Below are 19034 nucleotides of genomic sequence, written 5' to 3'. Positions count from 1 at the left end.
CCCGTGTAACACCCCGTATTTTATTAAGTTGGATAAAATTCTTTTAATTGTTATTCTGAATTTAATTACATCATTTAACGATTTATATATATATATGCTTAGCTAATTAATTAATTTCATCATAATTCGATACGTTAATTTTAATAATCATTAATAAGTTTATTTAAAGTTAGTTCGAGTTTATTGAAGTTAGTTCGAGTTTATTTATTTAATAATTTCCGTTTCTTTACGAGTCCTTATGAAAGTTGTTTTAAGTGAACCCGAGATGGATTTTGGGAACAAAACCGTCCAATTAGCTATTTTGAGCTTATTTCACTAAATTAGCAAGTTTTTTATTAATATCCGTTAGTTTTGTAAAAATCGCTAATAATTCCGATTCCAGCTGATATTGTATTATTTACGTTAACTAGCTGAGTTTATTTTATTTTCACTCATTAAATTTATTTATTATTGATTCCGTTTTATTACTGAAACTTTTACTTAAATCGGTTAAATTTAACTCGAAACGGTTTTAATAACTATCGAAGTTTCTTAACGATGAAGAAACGTACGTATAATAAATAGCAGCAGCAGGTCGCTTTGCTCCTCATTTCTCACGCAACATTTCTTCTTCTTCCTTCCTTTTTCTTCTTTTTCGTTCTTTTCATTTTTTTAATTTTAAATTGATTCCGCCACTCCGTTTGTCATCCGTTATCAATGATTTTCGTTCCATAGTCTTTGCTTTCATCGTTCTGTCAATCCGTTGTAAGTAAAATTCATTTTCGTCATGTATTTTTACAAACCCATTTATATTTTCAGCTTTATTTATTATAAGACGGTTGTATGTACTAAAATAGACGGTGCAGTAGAATATTTGTTAGTCATGAAGGACTAGTTCGATCGGAAAAAGGTAACGATAACGGATTACTAAATATTACTTGTAAAATATGTTTATTTCGAATGCTGGTTAGTCTGTTTTATAATTGAGACGGTGTATAATTATATATAGGGATCCTTATGGATGTTAATTAGTTAGTTGTATAGTTGAGACGGTGTATACTGATATGTAGAGATGATTGAGACGGTGTATACTGACCTCTAGGGATCATTTGGGATGCTAGTTAGTAAGTGGTATATTTAAGACGGTGTATACTGACATGTAGGGATCGTTTTGGGATGCTATTTGGGATCTTGTTTAGTTGTGGTATTGTGCAGTAAATTAGGACTGTTTTTGAGTCCACTTTGCAGGTACTTTGGGACATTTTTGGGACTGTTTTGACTCGGTTTAGGACTGGTTTAGGATTGATTGAACTCTGTTTTGGTACCAGTTTTGTGCAGACTTCAGACTGTTTTGGGACAGTCGAAATGGAGGCCGTGTGGGCTGTTTTGGGCTCGGTTTTGGGAGCCATGACAGGCTGGTTTGGGCTCAGTTTTGGGACGGATAAAATGGTGCTTTATGGGACTGTTTCTAGGGCGTAAAAGTTGTGACAATTTTCTTGGTATGCCTGTCAAAAGGGAGGGTCATAATGGTTTATGAACATAAGACAGTAGCTAATGAATATGTTTACATGTTTTGATTTAAATTAATTTCCGTCTCATATTTTTATATAACGATAATTCGTTAATATCGTCCCTTCACATAATTATTTTAGGTGACTTATATGTGGTTGAAGATGAAGAGTAATTTTGGGTTTTAAAAGCATTCTCAAGTTTATTGCTTGCCTTTTTCTAGCTTAAGGTAACTATTCCGAGTTACTCGACGAATTAATGTCACATTAGTAGTAAATGTGGTGTTTGTTGTTTGATAGATGTTAAGGTGATTGATAATGTGTTACTTTCGTTTTTCACATGATAGAAATTAGAAATAGCATGAGAATTATATTGTGATAAATTTTATGATTTGGGCCAAAGTAGGCAAAGACTCTGAGCTGGGCCAGATTGACCGAACGAGTTTGGTCAAACTAGGTTTAAACCGGTCAGCCTCGATTTGACCGATGACCCGTCGCGGGACTCGGGTCGAGGGTTTGTCTTTGAGGTGGGATTGGATATTTTATGTTGATGCCTTAATATTTGTGGTTATCATTTCACATGTTGATTGTTGGATGAATTGGTTGCCTTATACTTGAGTCTTCTTGCCTTGTTGCCATTTTAGCTTGTTCTCATGAATTATGAGATTAACGGTTAGCTGGAATTTGGATTATTATTGATATTGGAGATATTGTTGGATTGTCAGCTGAATTGGGTATCCTACTTGTCTTGTGTGGTGTGGGCTAAAGTATTTAAGCTGGGACTAGCTGGGACTAGGTCCTAGGTGAGTATTTCGGCCTTCATCATAGATAGGCCTTTATAGTCTTTGACGAGTGTATGTTCACTGCTCAATAGCCTTTGTGTTCCTGACTTGGTGGGTTTATATCCAAGTTGGGGCATGACCTCGTTACTTATTTTGAGAGTAAGTGGTCAGCTTAAGTACTAGCCAACCCTTTGGTGGACTCCTTAGGGTACTCACATGGTTTAATAAATTTGTGGGTCTTGGGTGCGGTGGTGTGTATCCGCATGTCTAGGTCTGCGCAGATTTTAGGCTAGGGTTGTGTTGTGTCTTGGCCATGTTTTGATAGAACCTCTGAGCCAAGATACCGGTTCGATTACCTTCCCTACCTCGTGGTATAGACTCGAGTTACAGAGTGACTATTGACCGTACTAAGAACTTATGCCTGTCTTTGATATATTGTCCTTTCTTGTTTGATGATTCTATGAATCATAGAAGGTGAGATGCAAGCCGGCTATGGTTGATAGAGTTTGGATTCCTGGATGTTATGTGATTCACATGATAGTGTAGTATGAGTCTGACTAGTATTCACATGCTAGGACTATGTGTTGTTATATTGTTGTTCACATGATAAGCACGATTGTCTAGCATCTATATGCTAAGGCTATGTGTTATTCATATTCATATTCTTATGTTTACATGTTATATTAATTATGACATTTCGTGGCTGGGAGAACTCGGAGTTACTCCCCACTGACTGTGGCTTTCGTATTTGTATAAAATGCGAATGACAGGTAGGTGATGCATATATGGGGTACATGGACGAGCTAGCGAGCAAAGTAACCTTGGAACCTAGATTGGCTTTATTCTATTGTGACCCTTAAACACTTTTTATGTCACATACATTTTAGGGACGTATGTCTCCCTCTTTACATTTGGTTGTATAATTTGCTATTCGCGACTTTAGCGATGGTTATGTTATGACACTTCTAGTTAGACCTTGTATGTTTGACACCTTCCAATTTGGATATCTTTATAACAGGTTCAGGTTTTAAAATTACAGGTTTTTACCCAATTGAACTTATTACAAACATATCCATGCAGTTTTATTCTAGAATTACGTGTTCACTTTTCCGCGATAAGTGAGGGTGTCACACCCCGAATGGATCATCACAGTTTTTAAAACATTTAAACAGGGTCAGTACTAATTACACGATACAAACTAACATGAAGCAAATACCAAGCAGCTCAATCAACACATCAATCCCCAGTCTCCATCATCAATCTCCACGCAACTGACTACACACTAAAGTGTGTAGCCCTGCCAGAGTACCCATCGCAACAGGTACTCCACACCGCTAGTGGGGGACCGCAGCCGTTCCCACCTAAGCCCCGCTCATCTCATCGAGCGATAAACCCATGTTCCTTAATGTGCACATCCCTCCTGTGGCGGGTTCCACATGAGGCGAATCAAGGGCGTGAAGCCACTCCCGCAAGTGACTCCACTCAGCCAGAGACACCCCCCGAAGAACACAGACACATAAACACTAACAACAACACAAAATCAATAACCGTCTGAAACAATCAACAATGTGAAATCACAACCGTCTGAATCAATCAACAATATGAAATTACAACCGTCTGAATCAATCAACAATCACTAACTACAGCACAATCACCACACACATCATGTAACTAATACTGAGTAGGGAAACCCTACCTGGAATGCAATCACTATTCAGACGATCTAGCAGCTGTCTCAAAATCCTTCTTCTATGAACCCTCCTCCTATACACATATTCATACAATCACTACCACAACAATATAATCATAAAACCACCAATTCCCAAATTAGGGTTTAACCAAAACTACCCAAATGCCATAAAAATGATACGTAAGACTTACCCTTGATGCAGGGATTACAATGATATCAAGAACGAAAGAAACCGACTCCTCTAGCTCCGGAATTTGTCAATAAAGCGGAAGAACAAGGCAACGTAGGATGAATTCTCTCTTTATCAGTAGATTAGGTTTGCAAAAGTGTTTAGGAAGATGGCGAAAAGTTATTAAATATTAATCCGCCTTATTAACAAAATCCGTCAAATATCACCCAAAGACCGACTTACTCGATCGAGTAAGTCTCGTACTCGATCGAGTGCCACTTACTCGATTGAGTGCCAAGGCTACTCGATCGAGTACCCTACAGGCAGACTACCGTTTCGTTACTCAAACATACTTACTCGACAGAGTAAGTCCCACTCGATAGAGTACCCAAAGACTCGTAAAACCGTAGTATTATAGTCTTCCCTCCTTAAAAAGAACTTCGTCCCCGAAGTTCAACCTATACATAAAAAAAACCTACCAACTTGACTAAGACACAACAACGCAACTAAGAACTCAAAACAAAACCTCACCCTATAACACATGAACTCTTAACACCAACTCCACCAGCTATACTTACCTCCACAACATGTCTCACGATATCGTATCAACTACATTATATCTCTCTCGACACTAACTCCATACACTACTGCTAGCTCCGTAACATATCATCCAATATCAAAATACTCATAACATCTAACGAAATGTTACATTCTACCACCCTTAAAAGGAAATTCGTCCTCAAATTTTACTCACACTCATAACATTATCATCCAACTGTCAACACTATTGAAATATTCTCTTATTCCTAAGCATCGAACTATTACAACCACGGTCATGACCTTTAATAAAATCAAAACAAATATCCGTCCTTTATGCTACGCCAACACTCTACTTCCAATTATACTACCATATGCACAACCATCAAAATCTCTTTTATCGCATCCTACTCCTCTTAAGAGAAATGTTACGTCCTCGTAACTCACTAATACTAAATCCTAGCTATATCTTCTAATTATCCCCATCACCACCGCATGTCAAAGATAACCACCTATAATCTGAACACTCGCCATGCATAAATCTACGGCTCTCTTACTTAAACAATTCTCATACTTCAATTCACTCGTCACGCCACCTAACCTATACCTCAAAATCTTTAGCTTAACCAAAACTCCATTTGTTCCCTATTACTGCCAAAGCGACATAATCCTCAATACCTGCACCTATCTCCATACTCATAACTCACGATCCACAATTTCAAAAATAAAACATTTCAAAACATTTCAAAAATACCTGGAGTGTTTAATGCACGACGACGGGGTCACAATGACACTAACTAGAGTCATAACCGACACCAGACCAAAAACCGACTCAAAAATTCAACCCGACTCCAACAACAAGTCAAACCAAGTCAACCACAAAAAACAAACATTTCAAACCTTCTATGCTAAGATTTCCCAGATTTATGAATGGTCAAGTACTAAACATATGACTACAAATCCTAGGATTGAACAAATCATGATTGCGTTTGTTGTGAAAGCGACAACACAGCTCGAAGACCCGCGACGTGGCTCGCGCCTCTTTGAGCAGCCCAGGTGGCTCGCCCCCTCTTTTCTCCCTTAAAATTCTCGACTCGACTTCTAAAGTCACAATCCGACCCGTATTTACGACCTACCGATCGTAAACACGAGCCTTACACATTGTTTGGTACCGTCATCGTGCATTAAACCACTTGACCGACCACTTCGACCACTACACCATCACTAAACTTTTAAAACACTCTTTTACTTACCAAAACGGTTTTAAACCGAGTTTTTTCCGATCAAACGAGTTGTTACACTTACTTCGGTCACTCGCCGTAACCAAACATGTAAGTATGAGGATGTAAAAATCCTCTTTTATTATGTTTTCATTTGTTTCATGACTCTAACATGCTAAAACATGCATAACATGAACCAAAACATGGAATAAACGAGCCAAAAGTGATTTTTGGTCTGAGGTAGAAGCTCCTTAGGTCGCCAACTGGCTCGCGCCTAAATGGGGTATTCAGACCAGAAATCAACCGTGTTTGTTCTCGTCATTTCCCTTAATCCATTTTTCATATTTGTAATCGGTTTTTACCATTCCAAGTATTTTCGAAACCTTTTTGTTTCATTTCACATGTTTTAACCATAAAGCATTTTTCACCCTTGGTTCTTCTTACCATGACGGTTAAATCCGTGTTTCGGTGATAATATTTGGTTAATGACATTTAGAAGGTATTTTAAAGCCTTTTATTTCTTTTCTTCACATTTTTCAAACAAACATATTAGTCACCAACACAAAGTCATCCTTGGTTCTACATACCATGCCGGATTTTAACCCGGGTACGATGATGAGTATCGACTAATTACATTCAAATGGACTTAAAACAATTAGTCCATAATCATTTTTCAAAACTATTCATGTCAAGTTTGTCAAATCGAACCCGACACCGAATATTATCAAATAATGATGATTATTCGAGTCTAGTTCTTCAAATCAACAAATGCGGTCTAAACGACCCTTTAAAATCAAACCGGGTTCAAATACCCATTTTCAACACGTTTTATAACATTTTCTAAAAGGTCATAACACGGCACATAAACCGTGGGCTAACCCGCGCCTAAACAGGCTCCCCATTTCTCATTTTCAAAGCCAGAGGGAGGCCCCTTACACCGCCGGCTGGCTCGCGCCTCTTATTGCCGTCTGGTACAGGGCATGTTCCCTTCTAGCATTAGTCTAGGACGATCCCGACTCTGGTTAGCCCGGATATAGGATGGATCAGATGACTATTCGATTATTCAAAACCATATTTGCAAAATGCCTTACTAAGACTAATGGATCATGTTATGCACCCTAAACCTAATACGGTAAATGGATGTTTAATTTCCGTCTTGCATGCAAATCAACCATTAATCCAACTCGACATATTATACTTGATACTTGGATTAAATCAACTGACTTAGAAAGCTCTCACATGTTAGGATTAAATCATTGGATGCGCATTCATGCATTTAAACAGTTTTATCAACTTTTGCATTCAACCAACCAAGATCGATCAGTAGAGGCCGCTAAACGCGGGCGGGATTGGGTGTCTGATTAAAGGGCTTCCCAATACATACCTTCACCTCTTACTCAGAAACTTTGGATAGTGGACGACCTTATCCAGTGCGTGCGAGAGTCATTCTAGAGATAGGATGCTAAAGAGGGACGGTTTCCTTATCTTTAGTACCTATGTCAAACCCTGCTTTGTGCTTCGATTTGGCCGAGGTATAAAGTGGAATTCGAACTGGTTCTAGGCATCCCACAAATGCTTAGTGGCGACTCCGAACATCTCTAATCGTTTCGAGACCCTTACCGAGATGAAACCGACCGATCTAAAACGATCCGGTCGAAAGCACTTTTACGCCGCCGAGCTTGGCTTTCAAAAAAGACCGCTGCCATTGTCCACAGATCGGCTGGGCATACGCAGGTGGGCCATGTCCACAGATTGGCGACTTCGCTGGGGAAAACTAGGACACTTACGTCTTTGTGATCCCTAGATGGTGAGACTCGAACGAGGTCTTGGTTGGAATGCATTAATTGATATTACGGTCACGGTCGGGTTTCCTTGTCCGGGCCCACAACCTAACCCTTTTCGACCAATTGGCTCATCTCATCGGCGTGAGTTTTCTCATCCCCGCGTTTTGAATCCCGATTGAGTCAAGCATACCATTGACGTTACACATTTCTGTTTCGTCAAAGAGCTTTCATCACTTTCGAGCACGAGGCTAGGGCACCCTCCTTACACATTTTGTTTGGATTGGTATCCCTCTCGCAAATCGGGGTTTGATTGCTTGGTGTGTAACCAAGCCTTTTAAGCCAAAACCCGTGTCAGCATAATGCATTATATAATGAACTGTGAGTGCTTATGTGCTATCTGATCATAAGTAATTCCGTGTCATTTTCAAACTTTCAAAAACACCCTCTTTGCGCCGTTATAATGGCCATTTCAAACCTCGGTCTTTCGCCGACCGATGCACGCCTTTCTAGGCCGTCGTAATGACGATTTTCAAACCCGGTTTTGTATAACCATTTCAACACGCCTTTCTAGGCCGTCGTAATGACGATTTTCAAACCCGGTTTTGTATAACCATTTCAAATCACCTTTTCACGCCGTTATAATCGCCGCGTCTAGACACGGATTTTAACCCGTTTCGTGCCGACAATGGCTTTCTTTCAAAACCCGAGAAAGGCACACACCCTTTTCTCGAGACACTTTCGAATCCCGAGGACCATGCACCGTCCCCGAGACCTTTTCAAACATTTCAAACTCGATTTTCAAAACATACAATTTTTAATTTCAAAACCATCTTGGGAAGCAACACACTGTTTTCCGAGCCAACTCAAACTCAAACCGTCTTTTGCAAATAAACTTAAGACAACCCTTTTCAACTGATCGACTTGTGGAGATTTCTATCTTCGGAAGCCGCCCATTAAAGCGACAAATGAATCTTTTTGGAAATTCCTATTTTCGAAAACTTCAGTCCACCATTCCAATTCCGCCTCGTGTCTATCGAGTCAAAGCAAATGTACTTATAGGTCTTTACTTATGAGTCGTCTCACCAAGAGACCCGTCTAATGACGTCACGCCGTCATGATTGGATTGGTGTCAAAGGTTCGGTCAAACACCGTCACGTCATAAATCGAGTCAGCGCCGAGGGACCACACACGGTCGCCCCATCTTGTTGAGTCGATCTTTGTCTCGTCCTCTGTGTTGTTTGAGTTCAGTCTTGGAGCCGTGTCGGATTGAGTTGTAATGTGAGCTTTTTTTCTGCCTCAGAGCCATGGCCCCGTCTTCAACTTCATCTGTCAACCACAACAACAATGATAACAACAGAGATGTCACAACTGATCACCGCCCACCGCTTTACCGCTCTTAAGGTCACCCTGGATCGCGTCATGACCCGTATCGACGCCCTGGAGAACAAGGAAATTGGGGAACATAATACCCCACCTCTGACTGAAACTGAGAAGAGGCTGAAACTCTTGGAAGAACAGCTCCTAGCCCGGGGTAACAACATCCATCTTGAAAAGAACCGAAGGTTCGAGCCTGTTGGGGACCAGTTACCTGACAACTTCACCCTGACTGATGTGCCTAAGTTCAAGGGAGTGGAGGACCCACTCAACCACATCCGTGCTTTCAAAGACTACTTGGCCATTAAGGGGGTCAAACAGGAGCTTTTTACCAGGATCTTCCCATCCTCTTTGGAGCCGATTCCTCGCCAATGGTACTACTCCTTAGACCCGAAAAACCTTACCACTTGGGATGAGATCGCAGTTGAGTTTGCCAAGCAGTATGTCGACAACGTCGAGATCCAGGCCAACACCCATACTCTCGAGGTGCTAACCCAAAACGACAAGGAAGGATTCACTGAGTTCCTAACCCGTTGGAGGCGGGTGAGTACTCAGTTGGTCAGTAAGCCAAGTGAGTCAACTCTGGTGGAAAAATTTGTCAACAACCTCCGCCCGGTTTATGCCAACCTACTGAGGTATCAGAATATCAAAACTTTTCAAGATCTGAAGATTCTGGGGTCACGTATTGAGGACGACCTCCGAAAGGGTGTTTTAGCAAAGACCAATGGCAGGGGTTATCAAGGATCCACTTCAACCCGATCTCGCCCTTACGGTCAGACAAACAAGATTGATGAGGTTAAACACGTCGAACCATCTGCCAAGAAAACTGAACGCCCCCAAAGAGTGTTCACCAACATAGGGTCGACTTATGCAAGTGCCCTGAAAAGGCTCATGGACCAAAGGAAGTTACAACCGATCGGGCCCACCCCGGACCCGGCCAACGACAAGAAGTCCCGATTTTGGAACCCCAGCGCCTAGTGCCAGTATCATCGAGGGAAAGGGCATGATACCGAAAATTGTTTCAAACTCAAGCACCTCATTCAAGACATGATTGAGAAGGGAGATTTGCCTATACCCCCACCAACTAAGCCGAACAACAAAACGAATCCCCTGGGAATTTGGTCGGACTAAATCTTTTCGGTAACTTGTCGTTAGGAGCACCTAGACCAAAACACAATTTATAGCTTCATAAACAACTCTACAATTAGTAAAGAGGCAAGTAAAGGTCGGATCCTAAGGGACGGGAATTGAGATGAGATTTCTATTGCAACTAGTGGTGTCTTAGGGGTGTCACAATTTGGGTTGATGTAGAAGGTCACTAAACTAAATACCAATAAAAGTAAACAAGCAAGATGAATTAAAAAAAGGTTGTAAACAATTGATAAAAAACACTAGGGTATCATGGGGTCATAGGGGATTCATGGGAATTGATCATACAAACATGTTCTCAAATTATAAGCAAGCAATTATTGTTGTGATGGATTAACTTGGGTTATATCTTACAATCCTAGGAAAGTTTGGGTCCCAGAGCCGAATCGATTAGATTGTACAACACCTACAAGTCGACTTAGTCTTCCCTACTCAACAACATGCATGGTCTAATGAGACTCGAGTTGGTTTATGTCTTACAAGTCTCATTGAAAAGATAGGTGATGGGTAAAAAATGCAAGGATTCATAGGCTCGCATTTCATCAAACATAACATGTGCATGAGTGATTTTGAGGCTTCTTCAAGTCTAGCCATAGCCTTTTCAAACTTCAAATTGATGGTATCAATGTGAGCACTAAGTTGAGCACCCAATTGAGTAACGGAGTCCACTTCATGCTTTCCTCCTCTAGTAGCCTTGCGAGGTCTACTATATTGTGAGTTACGGACCGCCATTTCCTCAATTTTGTTCCAAGTTTGATTGTCATCAACTTTGGTGAACATTCCATTTGATCCAATGTTGAGAATGTTCCTTGAATCTTCATATAGACCGTTCCAAAATTGTTGTACCAAGAACCACTCGCTAAGTCCATGGTGAGGACATGAGCGACAAATTCCTTTGAACCGCTCCCAAGCTTCATACAAATATTCTTCATCCCTTTGCTTAAAACACGTAATTTGAGCTCTTTGCATGTTAGTCTTTTCCGGTGGATAGAACTTTTTGTAGAAATCTAGAGCCAAATTTTTCCAAGAATCAATTCCGAGAGCGACCTTACCAAGGCCCTTCAACCATTGTTTCGCGGTGCCAATTAGAGAAAAAGGAAATAAGACCCATCGAATTTGGTCTTGAGTTACACCGGTTTGAGAAATCGCATCACAATAGTCACAAAAGGACTTCATATGAGAGTAAGGGTCTTCACTAGGCATCCCCCCAAATTGGCTTCTTTCGACTAATTAGATAAATGTGGATTTGGCAATAAAATTTCCGGATAGATGTTGTGGTGTTGGAGTACCATTGGGTAGGTTCTCCTCGGTGGGTACGGAATGTGATGAAAACTTAGGCATTGTGGGTTGATTTTGTGTTGTATTTTGTGTTGGGTTCTCCTCACCTTCTCTTACAAAAGGGTTGATGAACTCAATAGTTGGTTGAATATCTACAACCTCACCAATACCTCTCAAATTTCTCCTAGCAAGTCTTCTATTGTTTGTCAAAGTTCTTTCAATTTCACGATCAAAAGGTAACAAGTCACCTTGTGACCTTCTATACATGCAAAATATCAAACAACTCGAAAACAATTAGAACAAACCTTGAGGAGTTTTACTTCCCCAAGGCAAAGAAAGACACAACTAATAACAATATAAGAAAATCTAAATCAAGTTAACACCGTCCCCGTCAACGGCGCCATTTTTGGTCGGACTAAATCTTTTCGGTAACTTGTCGTTAGGAGCACCTAGACCAAAACACAATTTATAGCTTCACAAACAACTCTACAATTAGTAAAGAGGCAATCAAAGGTCGGATGCCAAGGGACAGGAATTGAGATAAGATTTCTATTGCAACTAGTGGTGTCTTAGGGGTGTCACAATTTGGGTTGATGTAGAAGGTCACTAAACTAAATAGCAATGAAAGTAAACAAGCAAGATGAATTAAAAAAAAAGGTTGTAAACAATTGATAAAAAGCACTAGGGTATCATGGGGTCATAGGGGATTCATGGGAATTGATCATACAAACATGTTCTCAAATTATAAGCAAGCAATTATTGTTGTGATGGATTAACTTGGGTTATATCTTACAATCCTAGGAAAGTTTGGGTCCCGGAGCCGAATCGTTTAGATTGTACAACACCTACAAGTCGACTTAGTCTTCCCTACTCAACAACATGCATGGTCTAATGAGACTCGAGTTGGTTTATGTCTTACAAGTCTCATTGAAAAGATAGGTGATGGGTAAAAAATGCAATGATTCATAGGCTCGCATTTCATCAAACATAACATGTGCATGAGTGATTTTGAGGCTTCTTCAAGTCTAGCCATAGCCTTTTCAAACTTCAAATTGATGGTATCAATGTGAGCACTAAGTTGAGCACCCAATTGAGTAACGGAGTCCACTTCATGCTTTCCTCCTCTAGTAGCCTTGCGAGGTCTACTATATTGTGAGTTACGGACCGCCATTTCCTCAATTTTGTTCCAAGTTTGATTGTCATCAACTTTGGTGAACATTCCATTTGATCCAATGTTGAGAATGTTCCTTGAATCTTCATATAGACCGTTCCAAAATTGTTGTACCAAGAACCACTCGCTAAGTCCATGGTGAGGACATGAGCGACAAATTCCTTTGAACCGCTCCCAAGCTTCATACAAATATTCTTCATCCCTTTGCTTAAAACACGTAATTTGAGCTCTTAGCATGTTAGTCTTTTCCGGTGGATAGAACTTTTTGTAGAAAGGTAGAGCCAACTTTTTCCAAGAATCAATTCCGAGAGTGGCCTTATCAAGGCCCTTCAACCATTGTTTCGCGGTGCCAATTAGAGAAAAAGGAAATAAGACCCATCGAATTTGGTCTTGAGTTACACCGGTTTGAGAAATCGCATCACAATAGTCACAAAAGGACTCCATATGAGAGTAAGGGTCTTCACTAGGCACCCCCCCAAATTGGCTTCTTTCGACTAATTGGATAAATGTGGATTTGGCAATAAAATTTCCGGATAGATGTTGTGGTGTGGGAGTACCATTGGGTAGGTTCTCCTCGGTGGGTACAGAATGTGATGAAAACTTAGGCATTGTGGGTTGATTTTGTGTTGTATTTTGTGTTGGGTTCTCCTCACCTTCTCTTGCAAAAGGGTTTATGAACTCAATAGTTGGTTGAATATCTACAACCTGACCAATACCTCTCAAATTTCTCCTAGCAAGTCTTCTATTGTTTGTCAAAGTTCTTTCAATTTCACGATCAAAAGGTAACAAGTCACCTTGTGACCTTCTATACATGCAAAATATCAAACAACTCGAAAACAATTAGAACAAACCTTGAGGAGTTTTACTTCCCCAAGGCAAAGAAAGACACAACTAATAACAATATAAGAAAATCTAAATCAAGTTAACACCGTCCCCGTCAACGGCGCCATTTTTGGTCGGACTAAATCTTTTCGGTAACTTGTCGTTAGGAGCACCTAGACCAAAACACAATTTATAGCTTCACAAACAACTCTACAATTAGTAAAGAGGCAATCAAAGGTCGGATTCCAAGGGACAGGAATTGAGATAAGATTTCTATTGCAACTAGTGGTGTCTTAGGGGTGTCACAATTTGGGTTGATGTAGAAGGTCACTAAACTAAATAGCAATGAAAGTAAACAAGCAAGATGAATTAAAAAAAAGGTTGTAAACAATTGATAAAAAGCACTAGGGTATCATGGGGTCATAGGGGATTCATGGGAATTGATCATACAAACATGTTCTCAAATTATAAGCAAGCAATTATTGTTGTGATGGATTAAGTTGGGTTATATCTTACAATCCTAGGAAAGTTTGGGTCCCGGAGCCGAATCGATTAGATTGTACAACACCTACAAGTCGACTTAGTCTTCCCTACTCAACAACATGCATGGTCTAATGAGACTCGAGTTGGTTTATGTCTTACAAGTCTCATTGAAAATATAGGTGATGGGTAAAAAATGCAAGGAATCATAGGCTCGCATTTCACAAAACATAACATGTGCATGAGTGATTTTGAGGCTTCTTCAAGTCTAGCCATAGCCTTTTCAAACTTCAAATTGATGGTGTCCATGTGAGCACTAAGTTGAGCACCCAATTGAGTAACGGAGTCCACTTCATGCTTTCCTCCTCTAGTAGCCTTGCGAGGTCTACTATATTGTGAGTTATGGACCGCCATTTCCTCAATTTTGTTCCAAGTTTGATTGTCATCAACTTCGGTAAACATTCCATTTGATCCAATGTTGAGAATGTTCCTTGAATCTTCATATATACCGTTCCAAAATTGTTGTACCAACAACCACTCGCTAAGTCCATGGTGAGGACATGAGCGACAAATTCCTTTGAACCGCTCCCAAGCTTCATACAAATATTCTTCATCCCTTTGCTTAAAACCCGTAATTTGAGCTCTTAGCATGTTAGTCTTTTCCGGTGGATAGAACTTTTTGTAGAAAGGTAGAGCCAACTTTTTCCAAGAATCAATTCCGAGAGTGGCCTTATCAAGGCCCTTCAACCATTGTTTCGCGGTGCCAATTAGAGAAAAAGGAAATAAGACCCATCGAATTTGGTCTTGAGTTACACCGGTTTGAGAAATCGCATCACAATAGTCACAAAAGGACTCCATATGAGAGTAAGGGTCTTCACTAGGCATCCCCCCAAATTGGCTTCTTTCGACTAATTGGATAAATGTGGATTTGGCAATAAAATTTCCGGATAGATGTTGTGGTGTGGGAGTACCATTGGGTAGGTTCTCCTCGGTGGGTACAGAATGTGATGAAAACTTAGGCATTGTGGGTTGATTTTGTGTTGTATTTTGTGTTGGGTTCTCCTCACCTTCTCTTGCAAAAGGGTTTATGAACTCAATAGTTGGTTGAATATCTACAACCTGACCAATACCTCTCAAATTTCTCCTAGCAAGTCTTCTATTGTTTGTCAAAGTTCTTTCAATTTCACGATCAAAAGGTAACAAGTCACCTTGTGACCTTCTATACATGCAAAATATCAAACAACTCGAAAACAATTAGAACAAACCTTGAGGAGTTTTACTTCCCAAGGCAAAGAAAGACACAACTAATAACAATATAAGAAAATCTAAATCAAGTTAACACCGTCCCCGTCAACGGCGCCATTTTTGGTCGGACTAAATCTTTTCGGTAACTTGTCGTTAGGAGCACCTAGACCAAAACACAATTTATAGCTTCACAAACAACTCTACAATTAGTAAAGAGGCAATCAAAGGTCGGATGCCAAGGGACAGGAATTGAGATAAGATTTCTATTGCAACTAGTGGTGTCTTAGGGGTGTCACAATTTGGGTTGATGTAGAAGGTCACTAAACTAAATAGCAATGAAAGTAAACAAGCAAGATGAATTAAAAAAAAGGTTGTAAACAATTGATAAAAAGCACTAGGGTATCATGGGGTCATAGGGGATTCATGGGAATTGATCATACAAACATGTTCTCAAATTATAAGCAAGCAATTATTGTTGTGATGGATTAAGTTGGGTTATATCTTACAATCCTAGGAAAGTTTGGGTCCCGGAGCCGAATCGATTAGATTGTACAACACCTACATGTCGACTTAGTCTTCCGTACTTAACAACATGCATGGTCTAATGAGACTCGAGTTGGTTTATGTCTTACAAGTCTCATTGAAAATATAGGTGATGGGTAAAAAATGCAAGGATTCATAGGCTCACATTTCATAAAACATAACATGTGCATGAGTGATTTTGAGGCTTCTTCAAGTCTAGCCATAGCCTTTTCAAACTTCAAATTGATGGTATCCATGTGAGCACTAAGTTGAGCACCCAATTGAGTAACGGAGTCCACTTCATGCTTTCCTCCTCTAGTAGCCTTGCGAGCTCTACTATATTGTGAGTTATGGACCGCCATTTCCTCAATTTTGTTCCAAGTTTGATTGTCATCAACTTCGGTGAACATTCCATTTGATACAATGTTGAGAATGTTTCTTGAATCTTCATATAGACCGTTCCAAAATTGTTGTACCAACAACCACTCGCTAAGTCCATGGTGAGGATATGAGCGACAAATTCCTTTGAACCGCTCCCAAGCTTCATACAAATATTCTTCATCCCTTTGCTTAAAACCCGTAATTTGAGCTCTTAGCATGTTAGTCTTTTCCGGTGGATAGAACTTTTTGTAGAAAGGTAGAGCCAACTTTTTCCAAGAATCAATTCCGAGAGTGGCCTTATCAAGGCCCTTCAACCATTGTTTCGCGGTGCCAATTAGAGAAAAAGGAAATAAGACCCATCGAATTTGGTCTTGAGTTACACCGGTTTGAGAAATCGCATCACAATAGTCACAAAAGGACTCCATATGAGAGTAAGGGTCTTCACTAGGCATCCCCCCAAATTGGCTTCTTTCGACTAATTGGATAAATGTGGATTTGGCAATAAAATTTCCGGATAGATGTTGTGGTGTGGGAGTACCATTGGGTAGGTTCTCCTCGGTGGGTACGGAATGTGATGAAAACTTAGGCATTGTGGGTTGATTTTGTGTTGTATTTTGTGTTGGGTTCTCCTCACCTTCTCTTGCAAAAGGGTTTATGAACTCAATAGTTGGTTGAATATCTAAAACCTGACCAATACCTCTCAAATTTCTCCTAGCAAGTCTTCTATTGTTTGTCAAAGTTCTTTCAATTTCACGATCAAAAGGTAACAAGTCACCTTGTGACCTTCTATACATGCAAAATATCAAACAACTCGAAAACAATTAGAACAAACCTTGAGGAGTTTTACTTCCCCAAGGCAAAGAAAGACACAACTAATAGCAGTATAAGAAAATCTAAATCAAGTTAACACCATCCCCGTCAACGGCGCCATTTTTGGCCGGACTAAATCCTTTCGGTAACTTGTCGTTAGGAGCACCTAAACCAAAACACAATTTATAGCTTCACAAACAACTCTACAATTAGTAAAGAGGCAATCAAAGGTCGGATTCCAAGGGACAGGAATTGAGATAAGATTTCTATTGCAACTAGTGGTGTCTTAGGGGTGTCACAATTTGGGTTGATGTAGAAGGTCACTAAACTAAATAGCAATGAAAGTAAACAAGCAAGATGAATTAAAAAAAGGTTGTAAACAATTGATAAAAAGCACTAGGGTATGATGGGGTCATAGGGGATTCATGGGAATTGATCATACAAACATGTTCTCAAATTATAAGCAAGCAATTATTGTTGTGATGGATTAAGTTGGGTTATATCTTACAATCCTAGGAAAGTTTGGGTCCCGGAGCCGAATCGATTAGATTGTACAACACCTACAAGTCGACTTAGTCTTCCCTACTCAACAACATACATGGTCTAATGAGACTCGAGTTGGTTTATGTCTTACAAGTCTCATTGAAAAGATAGGTGATGGGTAAAAAATGCAAGGATTCATAGGCTCGCATTTCATCAAACATAACATGTGCATGAGTGATTTTGAGGCTTCTTCAAGTCTAGCCATAGCCTTTTCAAACTTCAAATTGATGGTATCAATGTGAGCACTAAGTTGAGCACCCAATTGAGTAACGGAGTCCACTTCATGCTTTCCTCCTCTAGTAGCCTTGCGAGGTCTACTATATTGTGAGTTATGGACCGCCATTTCCTCAATTTTGTTCCAAGTTTGATTGTCATCAACTTCGGTGAACATTCCATTTGATCCAATGTTGAGAATGTTCCTTGAATCTTCATATAGACCGTTCCAAAATTGTTGTACCAAGAACCACTCGCTAAGTCCATGGTGAGGACATGAGCGACAAATTCCTTTGAACCGCTCCCAAGCTTCATACAAATATTCTTCATCCCTTTGCTTAAAACCCGTAATTTGAGCTCTTTGCATGTTAGTCTTTTCCGGTGGATAGAACTTTTTGTAGAAAGCTAGAGACAAATTTTTCCAAGAATCAATTCCGAGAGTGACCTTATCAAGGCCCTTCAACCATTGTTTTGCGGTGCCAATTAGAGAAAAAGGAAATAAGACCCATCGAATTTGGTCTTGAGTTACACCGGTTTGAGAAATCGCATCACAATAGTCACAAAAGGACTCCATATGAGAGTAAGGGTCTTCACTAAGCATCCCCCCAAATTGGCTTCTTTCGACTAATTGGATAAATGTGGATTTGGCAATAAAATTTCCGGATAGGTGTTGTGGTGTGGGAGTACCATTGGGTAGGTTCTCCTCGGTGGGTACGGAATGTGATGAAAACTTAGGCATTGTGGGTTGATTTTGTGTTGTATTTTGTGTTGGTTTCTCCTCACCTTCTCTTGCAAAAGGGTTTATGAACTCAATAGTTGGTTGACTATCTACAACCTGACCAATACCTCTCAAATTTCTCCTAGCAAGTCTTCTATTGTTTGTCAAAGTTCTTTCAATTTCACGATCAAAAGGTAACAAGTCACCTTGTGACCTTCTATACATGCAAAATATCAAACAACTCGAAAACAATTAGAACAAACCTTGAGGAGTTTTACTTCCCCAAGGCAAAGAAAGACACAACTAATAACAATATAATAAAATCTAAATCAAGTTAACACCGTCCCCGGCAACGGCGCCATTTTTTGTCGGACTAAATCTTTTCGGTAACTTATCGTTAGGAGCACCTAGACCAAAACACAATTTATAGCTTCACAAACAACTCTACAATTAGTAAAGAGGCAATCAAAGGTCGGATTCCAAGGGACCGTAGTTGAGTTGAGATTTCTATTGTAACTAGTGGTGTCTTAGGGGTGTCACAATTTGGGTTGATGTAGAAGGTCACTAAACTAAATAGCAATGAAAGTAAACAAGCAAGATGAATTAAAAAAAGGTTGTAAACAATTGATAAAAAGCACTAGGGTATCATGGGGTCATAG

The 19034-nt window shown here is 39.9% G+C and overlaps 5 non-coding genes across 5 annotated transcripts; all 5 read left to right on the top strand.

Annotated features, from left to right (window-relative positions):
• The first annotated feature begins 11054 nt into the window (after window positions 1-11054).
• Window positions 11055-11161, top strand: LOC141634884 (small nucleolar RNA R71). Its single transcript, XR_012539601.1, has one exon. It is a non-coding gene; the product is annotated as a small nucleolar RNA R71 (small nucleolar RNA).
• A 1610-nt stretch (window positions 11162-12771) lies between these two features.
• LOC141634611 (small nucleolar RNA R71) lies at window positions 12772-12878 on the top strand. Its single transcript, XR_012539338.1, has one exon. It is a non-coding gene; the product is annotated as a small nucleolar RNA R71 (small nucleolar RNA).
• Window positions 12879-14487: 1609 nt separating this feature from the next.
• On the top strand, window positions 14488-14594 carry LOC141637083 (small nucleolar RNA R71). Its single transcript, XR_012541645.1, has one exon. It is a non-coding gene; the product is annotated as a small nucleolar RNA R71 (small nucleolar RNA).
• Window positions 14595-16202: 1608 nt separating this feature from the next.
• On the top strand, window positions 16203-16309 carry LOC141634814 (small nucleolar RNA R71). The gene has a single exon (XR_012539535.1). It is a non-coding gene; the product is annotated as a small nucleolar RNA R71 (small nucleolar RNA).
• A 1608-nt stretch (window positions 16310-17917) lies between these two features.
• On the top strand, window positions 17918-18024 carry LOC141634828 (small nucleolar RNA R71). Its single transcript, XR_012539548.1, has one exon. It is a non-coding gene; the product is annotated as a small nucleolar RNA R71 (small nucleolar RNA).
• Window positions 18025-19034: the final 1010 nt, after the last annotated feature.

This window comes from Silene latifolia, chromosome Y (assembly GCF_048544455.1).
Source record: "Silene latifolia isolate original U9 population chromosome Y, ASM4854445v1, whole genome shotgun sequence".
Classification (NCBI taxonomy): domain Eukaryota; kingdom Viridiplantae; phylum Streptophyta; class Magnoliopsida; order Caryophyllales; family Caryophyllaceae; genus Silene; species Silene latifolia.
The sequence above is the reverse complement of the archived record's forward strand: the minus strand, read 5'-3'. Positions and strand labels throughout refer to the sequence as shown.